The sequence below is a fragment of the Dendropsophus ebraccatus genome, unplaced genomic scaffold, assembly GCF_027789765.1.
Source record: "Dendropsophus ebraccatus isolate aDenEbr1 unplaced genomic scaffold, aDenEbr1.pat pat_scaffold_1126_ctg1, whole genome shotgun sequence".
NCBI lineage: Eukaryota > Metazoa > Chordata > Amphibia > Anura > Hylidae > Dendropsophus > Dendropsophus ebraccatus.
This window is the reverse complement of record NW_027208543.1, coordinates 28,445-45,448: the sequence shown is the minus strand read 5'-3', so window position 1 is coordinate 45,448 and position 17,004 is coordinate 28,445.

The window sequence follows — 17,004 nt, the reverse complement described above, 5'->3', positions numbered from 1 at the left end:
TTCAATAGATCAGACAATTATGCCCACTACAATACCCAATAGTATGTATGTTTGTTTATTTATTTTTACATGTTTCATTGGGGGGTTGAGTTCAATTTTATTTGTAAGCGGCTTTGTCTTTTTAACGGGGACTGTTTGAAACAATCATAAGATTGCTTATACTGTCAAAATGCTATGCCTTTGCCTAGCACTGATCAGTATTATTGACGATTTGCACATAAAGGCTGCTGGGAGTGCAAGTATAAAATCACTAAGCCCCATCCACTTTACCAAAAGTAAAAGCCTAACATAGAGACCTGAAAAGTTGCACATTTTTGAGCTTTGGTGAAAAAATGTCAACCTTTATATGTAAAAATAACCATAGCCCTCAGAGTTTAATACATTTCCGCCTAATGTGTTCACATTTGGATAGGCTGGGTGCATTTTCTGCAGTACAATAGCCCCCTCAACCAGTTACTGAAATCTATCTCGTGAAAAATTAGGTATAGGAAGGGTCTGTTAGCCCACCCAGTAGCAGTATCCCCCAAGTAGTTATCCCCTGTAAATTGTGCTCCAATGCAGATATAATCAACGTAGAAAGCACACCCTGTTTGTATTCCTCAGTAGTAAGCCCCCCTTGTAAGCAATATCCCTGTAATAATACCCCCTGTAGGTAATTCACCTCACCACCTTGTAAAATAAATAAATAAATAACAGCTCACCTGGCTCCTCTTCTTCCAGGCCTTGAGCGCCCAAGGACAGCACTTATGCGCCAGGGAGCTGAGAAAAATCAGTTTCTTCTGGCCGGAAGCAGAATGCTTCCTGCGGCCACAAGATTGACTGGCAGGACAGGCAGCCAATAGCTTCTGGGTCTGTCAGTTCTTTGTAGGAGCCTTTATAGTTAAAGGGGAACTCCAAGTAGAGTTAAAAAAAAATGAAACATCTACAGAAGCATATAGCATTACTTACCTATCTATCCCAGTTTTTGAAACTACAAAAAACCATTTGTTTTGGGGGGTTTTGTTCTGTATTGTGTTTCTGTATTTTTGGTTGAGCATTCCCGGATGCAGTACTGGTTCCAGAATGCAATGCTTTCCCTTAGCTATTCATCACAGTCCCCCACCCTGCACATTCCCCGCCCAAATCTGTTGCAGAACATCTAGGATGTTTTACACATTGCAGTTTCATTGTGTTACTGAATTATTTGCAGTATCATTTCATTGTGGTACGACACAGCACACAGTTACTACCTGTAACCCACACAGCACGCTTATTCTCTACTGTAAGCTGATATGGAATTTAAAAAAAATTATTTCATTTTTCAGGCACATATATGATCAAGCATTTTTTATCTTTGAAGTTATGTCCCACACAATAAGGAGTTTATCCAATATTATCTTCTATGGGATATACTGTTTAACCTTGTTTTTTCTCCAGGGGGATGGCAGTGCCGGTCATGATCCTCTCTGCCGTTTAGCATCATTTACTTGTTTACTGCATCATCTTTGTGAATACGCTACAGTACTGCAGTGAAACTCCAACATGTGGAACACAGCCCTACTTTCATGCAGACTTCTGCAGCACAATCAGTGAAAATCAGTGCAGCAGCTGCTTCTTGCCGGTCAGAGATGGGTGAAACTCAGGGGATTGGGGGATCCAGCCAAGCCTCCTGTGACATCACGCCCTGCCCCCTGTCTGCATCATCAGCCTGTGCTCCGAAACACAAAATGTGAGACAAAAGCACATGGAATATTGTCTCCTAAGGTGGGAGAGCAGTGGGACTAGGAGACAATGTAAATTGGCACAGAGGCCATTTTTCTTCACTTTGGATTTTAAACAGCTACCAGTGTGGCAGACTGTGCAGATAATACATGATATAGACACATATATCTAACTTTTAAGTACTTTTAATAGAAAACCAAGTTTCTCTATGTGGTGTTCCCCCTTTAACTACTACACGATTTGGACGTTTTGGTACGCCATGGGTCGCTTCCCAGTAGGGACCCGGGCAAACAGTAGTCCTTTCCTATGAAGCGCACTCTGGAGTGGAGCGCGCTTCATAGAAGGTGGGCCAACTGCATGTGGGTTGGCCGGCCCTCACCGTTAATGACAGGCTGCAGCAAGCGCGGACCACCGGAGGTCTCTCACCTCCTCGTGCGGTCCGCTTTGCCTGCGGCAGATATATTCAGCAGAGCGCCTATCACAGAATTCAACGCTATGCCTATGTATAATTGTATTAAGAAGTCCCCAAAGGGACTTTAAATGTGTAAAAAAAAAAAAGTAAAAATGTCGTATAAATGCCAAAGCTCCTCCCCCAATAAAGTTTAACCTTTAAGGACCGGGGCAATTTAGATTTTTTGCGATTGTTTTTTTCCTCCTGTGCATAAAAGGCCATAGCAGTGTGCAGTTTGTCACCTAGAAACCCACATAAGCCCGTTTTTTTGCGTCACCAATTGTACTTTGCAATGACAGGCTTGAATTTTTGCATAAAGTACACTGCAAAAGCGAGGAAAAAATTCAACTGTGGTGAAATGAAAAAAAAAAACACTTTGTGTTTTTAGTGGATATGTTTTTACCCGTTCGCCCTGGGGTAAAACTGACTTGTTATATATGTGCCACAAGTCATACGATTAAAACGATGGAACATGTATAACTTTTCTTGTATCTGATGGCCTGTACAAAATTAAAAAACCATTGTTACAAAATACGTTCCTTAACCCCTTAAGGACAGAGCCTGAAATGGCCTTAATGACAGAGACAAATTTTATGAATATGACCAGTGTCACTTTAGTCATTAATAACTTCGGGATGCTTTTACCTATCCGGCTGATTCTGAGATTGTTTTCTCGTGACATATTGTACTTTACATTTCTGGTAAATTGGAGTCGATACTCATAACAAATCTTTATGAAAAAACCCAAATAATGTGAAAAAATGTGAAAAAATGCATTTTTCCAACTTTGAAACTTTTTGCGTATACAGAAAGTGGTTATACCACATAAATTATATATTAAATAGCATTAGCAACATGTCTACTTTATGTTGGCGGCATTTATTAAACTATCTTTCATTTTTTTTAGACGATAGGAAGCTTAAAACATTAGCAGCAAATTTCCAAATTTTCAGTAAAATTTCAAAATCAGATATTTTTAGGGACCTGTTCAGGTTTTAAAGTGTATTTGAGGGGCCTGTATGTTAGAAAGCCCCACAAAGCACCCCATTTCAGAAACTGCACCCCCCAAACTCTGCAAAAGCACATCCAGAAAGTGTTTTAACCCTTTAGGGGAGTCACAGAAATAAAAGCTAAGTGTGTAAGGAATTTGAAAATTTTAATTTTCTGTGCAGAGATTTTATTGTAATCCAATATTTTTCATAATTATAAACCTATTACCAGAGAAATGCACCCCAATATTATTGCCCCGTTTCTGCAGTTTATAGAAATACCCCATATGTGGCCCTATTGCGCTATTTGACGCAACCACAAGCCTCAGATATAAGGGAGCGCCTAGTGAATTTCAAGCTCCGTTATATTTGGTCATTTTTGACTGTACCACTTCAGGTTGGCAGAGGCTCTGGGGTGCCAAAACCTAAAAAACACCCCTAAAGGGACACCATTTAGAAAACTACACCCCTCAAGGAATGTAACAAGGGGTGCGGTGAGCATCTGGACCCCACAGGTGCTTCACAGATTTTCCGAACAATATGGCGTGAAAAAAGAAAAATTATTTTTTACACTAAAACGTTGTTCTAGCCTTCAATTTTTCATTTTCTTAAAGGGAAGAGGCAAAAAAAGACAAAAAATGTGTAGCGCAGTTTCTCCCGAGTACAGAAATACCCCACATGTGGCGATAAAGTGCCAAGGGGCGCAGGACGAGCCTCCAAAGGGAAGGAGCGCCAATTGGCTTTTGGAAGCTGAATTTCACTGAAAAGGATTTCAAGGGCCATGTCGCATTTACAGAGCCCTCGTGCTGCCAAGACACTGGAAAACCCCCCACAAGTGACCCCATTCTGGAAACTACACCCCTCAAGGAATCTAACAAGGGGGCAGTGAGCATATGGACCCCACTGGTGACGGGCACAAATGTGGAACAATGTGACGTGAAAGGGAAAAATTCATTTTTTCACTTTCATGGCACAAATGTGCCCGTCATCAAGGGGTCCATATCCTCACTGCACCCCTTGTTAGATTCCTTGAGGGGTGCAGTTTCCAGAATGGGGTCACTTGTGGGGGTTTCCAGTGTTTTGGCAGCACGAGGGCTCTGTAAATGCGACATGGCGTTCATCATCCATTCTAGCCAAATCCAACCTCCAAAATCCAAATGGCGCTCCTTCCCTTCGGAGGCTTGCCCTGCGCCCACATGGCGCTTTATGTCCACATGTGGGGTATTTACGGACTCGGGGGAATTGCTCTACACATATTGTGTGTTTTTTCTCTTTTAACCCCTTGTGAAAATGATAAATTCAAGGCTAAACCAACATTATAGTGTAAAAAATGTAATATTTCATTTTCACGCCACATTGTTCCACATTTGTGCCCGTCACCAGTGGGGTCCATATGCTCACTACACCCCTTGTTACATTCCTTGAGGGGTGTAGTTTCCATAATGGGGTCACTTGTGGGGGGTTTCAACTGTCTTGGCAACACAGAGGCCTTTTGAATGCAACATGGCCCCTCAAAATCCATTCCATCCAAATCCAGCCTTCAAAAACGAAATGGTGCTCCTTCCCTTCGGAGGCTTACCCTGCACCCGCATGGCGCTTTATGTCCACATGTGGGGTATTTACGGACTCGGGGGAAATTGCGCTACACATTTTGTTTTTTTTCTCCTCTTTTAACCCCTTGTGAAAATGATATATTCAAGGCTAAACCAACATTATAGTGTAAAAAATGTAATATTTCATTTTCACGCCACATTGTTCCACATTTGTGTCCGTCACCAGTGGGGTCCATATGCTCACTACACCCCTTGTTACATTCCTTGAGGGTGCAGTTTCCATAATGGGGTCACTTGTGGGGGGTTTCAACTGTCTTGGCAACACAGGGGCCTTTTGAATGCAACATGGCCCCTCGAAATCCATTCCATCCAAATCCAGCCTTCAAAAACCAAATGGCGCTTCTTCCCTTCGGAGGCTTACCCTGCACCCGCATGGCGCTTTATGTCCACATGTGGGGTATTTCCGTACTCAGGGGAAATTGCTCTACACATTAAATGTTTTTTTTATCTTTTAACCCTTGTGAAAATGAAAAAACATGACAAGATTAATGATTTAGAGTAAAAATTTTACAAAAATTACACTAAATGTTGGTCTAGCCTTGATTTTTTTCCATTTCCACAAGGGGTTAAAAAAGAAAATGAACACAAAACGTGTAGGGTAGTTCCCCTGAGTACGAAAATACCCCACATGTGGGCATAATGTGCCATATGGGCACAGGGCAAGTCACCAAAGGGACAGAGCGCCATTTAGAGGCTGGAATGGAGGATGGAGGCCATGTCGCAATTACAAAGCTCCTGTGCTGCCAGGACAGTAGAAACCCCCGACAAGTGACCCCATTCTGGAAACTACACCCCATAAGGAATCCAACAAGGGGTGCAGTGAGCATATGGACCCCACTGGTGACGGGCACTTACGTAGAACATGTGCCAAGAAAATAAAAAATACAATTTTTTTCATTTTCACGTCCCAAATGTGGGCCGTCACCAGGGGGCCATATCCCCGCTGCCCCCCTTGTTAGATTCCTTATGGGGTGTAGTTTCCAGAATGGGGTCACTTGTGGGGGGTTTCTACTGTCCTGGCCGCACAGAGGCTTTGTAATTGCATCATGGCATCCTCTAATGGGAATGGCGGCCCATACCTATTTAGCTGGGGAAAAGGGACAATTCTAATTTATTTTGGGGGTATTAGGCCAATTATTAGTTTATAGGTTGGAAATGACAGGTGTCCATCAAACTCAACCTGTGTTGATCCAGAGGAAGGCAAAAAAAACCCTCGTAAGGCAGACGACAGTAGCCTCATCACAGGGGAAAAATTCCTTCCCGACTCCATAATGGCGATCAGAATAATCCCTGGATCAACGTGACCCCTGAAATAGGAATAAGGGACAGAATTTAGATAATGTAGAACCCCAGTGACGTGTGGTGCGCCTTGAAGCGATCCAGTATGCAGAGGCCGGGGGGATCAGGGACAGGTGTCACACTGGAAAATGTTGTCCTTCCTGATCCCCCTGTTACGCCACACTCTGCACTTCTTCTGGGGTCTCCTTTCTCCAGTGTGGGGGACGTCACCTGGAAAATGTTGCCCTGGTGCGATACGGGGTCCTTCATATCCAGAAGCGCTGGGTCCGCTCCATGGCTGCTAAATATTAGGGCGCTATTACTGCTTCTGATATGTTCGGATCGTGCCGCAAGCTACAGGCAGCGAGGGACCGGAAGAGGGGTGCTGGTATAAAAGTTATCCCCGTACAGATGGTGACCTTTATCCAGCAGTGGGAAGATCAGTTCCCGGACGATCTTCCCACTAACTCCGAGGATGGGGGGGGAGGGGGCATCTGGGGGCAGGATTCGGGTGTCCCTTCCTACATACACTCTAAGGGTACGTGCACACTGCGGAATCGCGACAGATAACCCTTCGTGCATTCCACAGCTGGCACCCGCCGGCGGACTGATGCAGGCGCACGTCTCCACACGTGTCATAGACTCCATTCTATGCACGGGCGGATTCCGCTCTCCGTCCAACGTGTTCATTCTTTGGATGGACGATGGAATCCGCCCGTGCATAGAATGGATTCTATGACACGGGTGGAGACACATGCCTGCATCAGTCCGCCGGCGGGTGCCAGCTGTGGAATGCACGAAGAGTTATCCTTCGCCATTCCGCAGTGTGCACGTACCCTAAATCTGTAAGTGTACCCTAAGGTACGCTCACAGAGTTTGTAGAATTTCACTCCATACCGTCATCTCTTATTGGGACGGTACTGGCGGAAAAGATGTGTCTGGGGGGCAGCGTACGCTACACTACCCCCAGACACGTCACTGGAGGATGAGGATGATGAGGATGAATGGAGGAACGAAGGACCCCCCATTCATCCTCACTGGCTGTTTCGGTGTCGGAGGTAATAATAACGTATCCCTCTGACGCCGAAAACACCCAGGGGGCCATCTTTATACGGGGAATAGGTATATGGGGTATGTAGTGGTGTAGTGTCAAACTTTATTCAATGTAGTGTGGTGTAATGTAGTGTTTTTTACGTGTTTTTTTACAGTAAGTATAAAAAAAAAACCTACGCCAACAAAGGAGTTGCTGATAAATGCGCACTTATGTGCGGCACTTATAAGCAGACTGTGGCAGTAGAATATAGAAAAAAAACACCCTACGCCAAAAAGGAGGAGTTGCTGATTAGCAGCGCACTTTCGTGCGATGCTGATCAACACTCAGCGGCGATAGGGTGCGGAAAATAGAAAAAAAAAAATTTGAAAAAAAAAAAAAAAAATTCTGAACATCCCTGTAGCTGCTGATAAGTGTATTACACATATCAGCCGCTAGAGGGCAGCAGAGCGCAAAATACGGAAAGAGCCGACGCTGGAGCCGAAAATAGCCGAGAGAAGCCGAACGTGACGTCACGGAAGAAGCCGAAGACCCGAACGAAGACGAGGATGCCGCGAACCCGGAAGACGCCGATCAGGAGCCCGGGACAGGTGAGTAATGTACAAATACCTGCTCTGGACCCCTCGGCTGCCTAGCTGAGGGGTCCAGGGCAGGTATTTACTATATTGTGGGACTCTGATCGCCGTGCCACCGGCCCGATCGCCGTGAATGGCCGGCCGGTACCGGCCGGCCGTTCACGGCGATCGGGCCGGTGGCACGGCGATCACCATTACTTTTTACAGTAATGGCGGTCGGTGCCGTCCTCGGACAGCACCGACCGCCATTTTTTTCCGGGTCATCGGGTCGCCGATGACCCGGAAAGGTTCCGATCGCCGCTATTGGCTGATCTGAATTGATCAGCCTATAGCGGCGATCGTAAGCACGGGGGGTGTTAACCACCCCCCGTGCCGTGAAGCTAAGATGGCCTGCTATGATTTATAGCAGGCCATCTTCCCCGACCGCTGTGTGTGAACACGCAGCGATCGGGGAAACATCGGGCGTAAATTTACGCCCTGATGCGCCAAGTACCAGGGCGCGAGGGCGTAAGTTTACGCCCGATGTCGTTAAGGGGTTAAACAAGGAAAATAAATAACTTTGCGTGATATAAAATAATGGTTGGAACCTGTCCGGCCACCTCAGCAACCCTTGACACCAAAAGGTAGGGATATGGATATATATATATATATATATATATATATATATATATGTCGGAAAAGACGTTATTTAGCAGTTTGTTTAGTAATTTCAATTGAGAATAAGTGTAGAAAATCCCCTGCAGAACCGCTGAAGTTTAAGTCACATGAAGCCTCGTTGCTTTTTGCGATCAATATTTTTCTCTTTGCACACGTGTTGGTTCTTATTTGTTTTGTCTGCTGGGGTTATTTTGCACAGTCCTTGTGGTGCAGGTATTAACAACACCTTCACAGTCTCTATCCCACCCGTATAAAGCTCCACATTTGGTGCAGATATTGCACAAGGAATGCTTCCAATCCCTTAAAGGGGTACTCCGGTACTGATAAAAAAAATAAAAAAAAAACTCAATCATAAACATAGTTTTTACATTTACCATCCCTCCTGACTCTGTCTCTGTTTGAATTTCCCACTGTTTGCAGGTCCCTGAAGCTCCAGTTGGTGGCTTAATTTTTTCTTTACTTCCTGGTTTGGACTTTCCCATGATGCACTTTGTCTCCTGTGATGTCTGTAAAACTGTTAGATGGCTTACATCTTGTTCAGCTAATCAGAGCTGAGCAACCTGTGTGATCTGACAAAGGGAAGCTGGCCTAACAGAGCTTAGACCAGCTTCCCCCTTGATGATGTCAATGTCACAAAATGGCTGCGACAGAGCAGCCTGGGGTTAACAGTCATTAGGTAAGAATGAGTTTACTTCACTTCCTGGTGGGTGGTTGAGGGGGGGAAAGATAGGGAAGGGGGGCAGATAGGTGATTGAAGCATATTACAAAGTTATATAACTTTGTAATGTGTTTCAATTACTGGGAAAAAGCTTTAAGCTGGAGTACCCCTTTTAGGGTCTTTTACAAAGGGCGATTATCGTCCAGGAGAGTTGCTAGAAAGACAGCATAGATACGATAAATGTGTATATATCTGTGCTGTCAGTTTCCAGATCACTAGCAGTGTATACTTACCATGTTACTTGTAATCCGGCACCTGGGTTCTCCAGTACTTCGGCCTTCAGCTGTATCTTCAGGCCACCGCCTCCTCCGGAATGGTTGACAGCCGGAGAAGGCAGCAGACTAAAGATATAGCAGTGGTCGAGGACGGGAGAATGGAGTGCCAGATCACAAGCAGCATGGCTGGTAAGTATACTGTAGTACTGCTTATGATCTAGAAACTGACAGCACGGATATATGTATATCTGTGCTGTCAGTTTCCCTTTTATCGGATGTACATCTCTTGTTTACACAGGATATTCAGCTGATAACAATAAATTTTGAAGCCTCCCCAAAAGATGTGATCTGCCAAGGATCAAGCGTATTCCCGCTTCTTGCCTAATCTTTGTCAATTGTAAAAGGCCCTTTAGGCTGAACATGGCCATAGGTCCCCTATTTCTTTAAGAAGGCAACAAGAGTGTTCTTTTGGCCTCCTTCAGGCTATGCTTTTATTTATTTATTTATTTATTTATTTATTTATTTATTTATTTATTTATTGTTTTGAATGGCTATATAGTGGCATATGACGGATGTATACATTAGGTAGCACTCCCTATGTATAACTGTGATTTTGTACCTTTTGTTTGTAAAACTTTTGACATGTGGGTCCCCTTTCACTTATAATGGGGCCCATCATAACCAGCTATAACTAACTTATGATCTGTGGGAGTAAGAAAACTCATCATTGTCCATTACAGAGTGTGACCCGGCTGGTTTTTACCACTGTTTGCTCACAGTCATATATGTTTTCCTGGGTATTTCATGTTATCTGAGGGTGTCACAAAAGTAGGAGCAGTTTCTCACACTTTAAAGGTTGTGTTTTTCATAGCGAGACATAGATATCTGCAGATGGTATACAAACACTACCCTGGCTGACAGCTCTTTGATAGTCCAGGTTTCCTGGTATTGTTATATATCACAACTTACTAACCTGCCCTGTTCTTTCAATAATTGATGCCGATAACCCAGATGGTTACTTTACAAGCTGATATTCTTAGATGTCTCTTTATATGTTAAAGGCTTTCTATTTTGGTTCAGATATGTTTCCTTTATAGAATAAATCTAAACAATTTTGAAGGGTTTTTCCATGACTTTTCCATTGATGGCCTATCCACTTCATAGGCCATAAGTATTTGAAAGGGGGGGGGGTCTGACACCTGGCACCCCCTCTTCTCAGCTGTTTGCCATGACACCCACTTGTACAGTAAAAATAGCCAAAGACAAGCAGCTCTGTATGTTGTGTAGGGGTTGTGCTGGGTTATTGCAGCTCATTGGCCGTTCATTTCAATAGGAGCTGAGTTGCTGTAACCCATTTAACGCAACGTATGGAGCGGTCGTCTTCTCACTCTGTTCTTTGTATTTTGTGGGTTCAGCAACTATGGCAAATATCTGATCAACAAGGATGCTGGTTGTCTAACCTCCACCTTCAGATACAGATGGTCATTAGTGAGAAAGTCCTGGAAAACACCTCAAATTTGAGTGGTATGGTATTACATTTCTCAGCATATTTGATATATAGTGTATATAGGATAAAACTGATATTAATGAAAGGCTAGGTGGTTACCAATAAGATATTTGTATTATTTCACCCATTGTTAACTCTTACATAGAAAAAGCCAGAGGATATTATTGTGAGCAGATGTCCTCCCCAGCCCATCTCTGCTGTGTGTATGACAGCATCTATTCATTGACATTGCCGGCAGGTGTTCTCCACTATGTGTGCGCTTAACCTCACCTGTCATAGAATATGGGGTGAATGGTGTTGCCTCATCCACATTTACACATATCATCTGCTGCATTATACACATACATGGAGACTGGAGCTCCAGTGTTTCCTGTGCGAGAGCTCCTGTGTTATTCGCGTGTAAGTCAGGAGTTATCGCTTCGAGTTTCCCGCACTCTAGTCTGTGTCCACCCTCAAGCACCTTTTCCCAATCTGAATTCATTGGTAATTATAACATATATAAGAGCTGTATTCTGCTACAGAGCTTCAAACCATCTGTACAGACATAATAAATGAGTTTCTGCCCACCTTCAGCCACCACTAGAGGGAGCTCACTACTATAGTGTTTATAGATTGACTGCAACAATAAATAAATGTATACTAAAATCGTAAACTAATCCTACTATAGGCAGACAGAACATTTTTATATGTGAACACAACCTAAAATATAAAGTACGCTATGGTCAAGGTATGCAGATACACCAAGGTGAAGCCATGCCGGATGTATTGTTTTCTGTTGATCAAACTTGCCAGAGCTGGAGGTTTGTTACAGTCTGTAATATATAATCTATAACCATAGTTATTCCGTGATAATATTGGGGGGGAGGGGACATTAGGAGTTGCCCAAAATCAGGTTGGGGAATATTTTTGTCCTTTCCATCTACAAGCAACATTGAAGGTGGTGTGCAGCATCAGCCCAACATCAAAGGTGTCTGAAAGTTGTGTTTAGCTTCTGGCAGCGCCAAGCCGCGGCTTTTGATGTAGGGATTGTGTGGTAAGAGAAAAGTTATACTTGCTTCATCAGTACCATGCCCCTGCTGTGCATTCCGACAGCACTCCGGTTACATTACCACTATAAACACTTGTGGCCTCGGACGTCTTTGTATAGTAAGTTTACACTGCTGTATATATTATTTTAGATAAAGCCACTGTATTCCTAAGAACATGTGGTCTAGTTGTATGCTACTGGGAATAAACAGATGTAGATAAAAAGAACAATTGAAAATTACTTTTATTATTATTTTATACTATAACTTTTTCCATTTTTTACTAGGTCTATTATGAAATAATCCTAAAATATTGCAGTTTTGATACTGACCACTAAGCCTAACTAAGGTTGTCTGCTTTGACTAATCTTGCCGTCTGTAAATGACTGTATGTGCTTTTCTTCTAGAATGCCCAGTGATCAGCTGTACTCTGTAAGAATACCCAGTGCTCAGTTTACCTGCAGTGCCTCCACAGGGAAATTGAAGTATTACATGCAACATCCATGCTACCTGAAACGAATCTGTCCTCTGATTAACATAATAGGGTTCAGAATTGAGAAGTACATGCAGTAATCCATGGATATGATATGGGCATAAATTGCCTATGCATGATGGAGCACTTGTATAGGAACATTGGGTCAGATCCCCCCACCACCTCTAAATTCAGTCTATACAACTATATAAGATTTTATCATTGTGAGAGTCATTATGGGTATTGGGACCATCAGTAATTCTCAGTAACTATTTATATATTCCTGGCAGCATTTTTATTTTTAAACCACAAGTAATTGAAACCGATGTGAAATCCCCATACAAAGGGTATGTTTGATGTTCCTATTTACCTGTCGTGCTCGCCTCTTTGTAAGGCCTTAACTATACCAATAAGACTGTGCACAATTCTATTGCGGGGCTGCATCAGGTTTTCTATGAATATACATCTGTGTCACTGACTGAGGTAACAGACCAGGATCCATAACATTCTTGGATTGAAGCCATGTTGTAATCTGCTCCATGCAAATGTCCCAATTGTCTGAAAGCATGAAGGTTAGCCGCACATTTACATGTTGGCGTACGGCCTGCATCTCTGACACCCTGCTGAGAGTCCTCCTTAGGAAGGAGAATAAACATAAAAGTCAGTTAGTATTACAGCCGGATTATTACATTCCCTTGTTATGACATTCCACATTTGTCTCGCACTCCAATTTGGATATATCTCCATTTAGTCACTTTATAGTTTGCCTCCCATTGTTGTAATTATATACTTAATTATTAAGACGCTTTATCTGGGGACCCGTTGGTTGCAGCGGCAGATACAATGTCACCTTACTCCATGGGTTGCGCCTTGAGCTACACTGTTTCTGTATCTCTGTGGATCAGTCGGCAACTACAAATGTAAGGGGTCACTTTAAATGTGGTTTGGTCTTTGTCTCCTCTCTGTCCTTTCTACACATGGGAATGTTTGGCACAGCTGAGTGTTCCGGTGTTCTCTATAAGGAGTGGTAAACTGCAGTGAGAGCACTCTGGCTATGGCTTATCTCTCCCTGAACAAAGGGGTCGACCATGATTTGCCATCACACCCAACCTTTATCACCACCGACATAATCTGTCAAAGGTTGTTCAGTAAAGCCCCATACACCTTAGATTGATGGCCAAATCCACCACAAGCTGAGGATTCGTCATCAAAAGTCTAATGTGTATGGGGACCTTTAAAGTAGTATTCCCAACTTGAAGAGTTCAGCGATTACAAACTAGTCAGTGGAGCAACTTCTAGGGTCAGCTTGTTATCCCTTGTCCTGCTGATAGGGGATCCTTATTGGAGTTGGGAAAACCCCTTTAAGTGAAGTGTGAAAACGGCCTACTTTTGGCCCTGGCATCTTTTATGGCACTAAAATAGTATTGGGTGCATATTGTGATCCTTTCTCGGGTACGTAGAGTTCACAAAAAATTATAAATGTCCCTAAAGAGAATTGCAGTAATCTGAGTATCAATCATTGTTGTACGTTCTCAGTATCACAGAAGTGGCTGGGTGTGTTCTCTATTCACTAGAGAAATCAAAGGTATCTGCTTCCAATGTTTGCAGTGAGTTTTTCCCCTTTTATGACTGGACTTTGTATTTCGCTGATATCCGTCCTTGTGTTTCCCTCCCGCTCAGTTGGCTAGCAGATGCAATTGACATGCAGGCCTGGAGCCAGATTCAGCACACACTGAGCTTTCTGCTTGATGTGACTTTATAATCAGGATGACCCATAGGACATTGTAGCTCCTGATCTGTTGTTCCTCGCGAAACATCTGTATTTACAATGGCACTTTCACTCGCTCCACCTTGTTCTTTAGTTCTTTTGTATGGGAAAAAGAAATGGAATCATCTATGGCATGTGAAAAATTTTTTCTATGTTGGCTGGAAATGTGCCGCTGCATAAGAGCCGATACCAGAAAGTACATAGGATTAAGTAAGCAAAGTGTACCCTTTCAGCTCTATGATCGTATCCTTTTAGTCTTTTTTTTTTTTTTTTTTTCTCCACAGCAGGGGGCAACACTGAGCACAGGAACCACCCATCTTTTAATTATTTATTTGATTATGCAAAAATATCCGCGGAGCCTCAGTTATGAGTCTCAATACACGGGAGTAGCCAGATATCCCTCCTGGGAAGGACCTAGCAAAAGGGTGGCTCCTGTAAGGAAGTGGCCCTTTCAGTCAATATTCAACTCCGTTACGAGTCAGATCATATGACCAGGGAATTAGCAAAGCCAGGTATGCATCCACAGACAGCTGTTTCGGGTGTTGCCCCTCTTCAGTTTGGAGCAGGATTTTGGTTTGGTAGGAGCAAAGCCTAGTAGACAGATCACCCAATAGTTTCAGTATGAAAGTTTGATCAAATTGTATAGAAAAAACACTAGATTCACAGCTGTATTGAAAATTACTTTAGCCACAGTCACATATTTTTGCCATTTGGGAGATGTATTAGTAAACCCGCCTATACACTTTTAAAAAACTGCACAAAAGCTGTCTCCATCCGGTTCAGTGTTGATCTGTGTTTTGCTGACTGTACATGTTTTTTCTATGGAAAAGACGAAGATTGAACACTTGCCAAAACCACAGATACAGGAAGAAGCTATCACCTGAGCGTGTCTGTCTCTTCGCTGTATAACACTATCTTCATAGATTTTCTATAGAATCTGTCGCCTGCAAAAGTATTAACTAAAACTATTACCAAACCAGACATGTCAGGAGTGATGACTGCTTTTCTATAATTTATACTAACTATTGACCTGTCATAGAGACACTTTAAAAGCTTTGACCAGTCAAGGTCTGGGGGTTTAAGGGGGTTTAAGAAAATCAGTTTTCAGATCATTTGGTATCAAAAAGTTATACAGATTTGTAAATTACTTATATTTAAAAATCTCAAGTTTTCCAGTACTTATCAACCACTTTATGTTCTGCAAGAAGTGGTGTATTCTTTCCCGTCTGACATGGTGCTCTCTGCTGTGTCTGCTCCCATGGACAGAGGTGGTAGCAGAGAGCACTGTGTCAGACTGGAAATAATACACTACTTCTTGTGGGACATACAGCAGCTGATAAGTACTGGAAGGCCTGAGATTTTTTTAATAGAAGTAAATTGCAAATATACATAACTTTATGGCACCAGTTCTTAAAACATTTGTATTTCTCTGGAGTACCCCTTTAAGATCCCCACTGATCGCTTCAATGTGCAATGAGAAGTGCTAAGCTGAGTGTGTCTGCATCCACGCTGCATAAGACATGCAGCCCTTTTCCATGAGCTATGCCTGTTATTACATACATCCAGAAACACATCAAAAGGAAAACTGAATAAGTGATTTATTTGTTTTAATATTAAAAAAATCACTTTTCCTAAACTGTCCACACTAAGTTTTATTCATGTAATGAGTTTTCCATATTACTTATCGGGAGAATAATGATAAATTGGCTGTACTGGGTCAGACCGAGCTCCAGACCGTACACGTTCTGCTGAGAGGATTATTTGTGTCTGCAGGAGGATACTGGAAGGAATTGGATTGCGTCAAGTGGAAACAATCCCTTCTAATGTCACTGTGAATGGAAGACGTCCTCTCAATGAACAATATTATGTGCTTAAAGTGAATGTACCATCAGGTACATCCCTGCTATTTTTTAACTTAATTGATCGGTGCCAGCGCAGGAATGCCTGTGGTGCGGTCCTTTTTTGAATTGGCGTCTGGTTCCCACACTTTGCAACAGTCTTTTCTCAAGCACTGGCCTGTCCTCGAGCACTGGAGGCAGACCTATCACCCCCCAGTGTGGCAATATCCCCTTCCCTCTGTGACAGGGCTCCATAGATTTTAATGGACCTGCGTCACAGAGGGGAGGGGGTTCATCACACTCTGGGACGGCCGGTGATTGAAAAATGAAAGGCAACCAGACGGCAATTCTCCGTGCTGGTGGCGATCCATTACGGTAAAAACAATAGCAGCAATGTGCCTGATCGTACATTCACTTTAGTAATAAAGTAGTCACAAAATTGCAAGCTGGTGGCATCCAGTGCATGGTGGCTTACTGGCCAACAGACTAAACTTGAGCAAATCAGCAAATACAGTGGTACCTCAGTATAAGAGTAACTTGGATTAAGAGCGTTTAGCAAAAAGAGCTTGCAGTTTATCAAAATGGTAACTTGGTTTAAGAGCATTGCTTTGGTTTACAAGCTCCCAGTACTGGGTGGGAGTGGGAGTGGAGGAGGGACATGGTCTATGATTTGGAAGTCTCCCTTACCTTCCAAATCATAGCAGATCCACTTCAGGCTGGGGCTTACATCAGGGGACAGGACTGTGAAGGTAATCTCTTCATAGCTGTAACACCTCTCTCCCTGCACAGAGAGTGCTGCTATACTGTGCCCACATTTTCCCTGCTCATTCCTTCATACTCCCTGCAGTCTCTATCAGCCCTTGTGTTTTTCATCCTTTCCATTCCTGCTTTAATGTGCCTGCACTTACACTCAGCCACTCACATTGATGTATAGAGAAGTTTCTGTCACTGTCCTCCTGTACAGCTCTGTGATTCTCACTTCCTGATTGGTCCATGCTGAACACACCCCTTCCCCATTGCTGTCATGTGATCACACAGACCTCTGACAGCAGCCCTGCTTCTCTATTGTAGCCTAGTGTACAACGCTACTGCGTTATGGGGATCTGCAGCTCCATCTGCTGTTTTTTTTTTTTTTTTTTTTCAGGT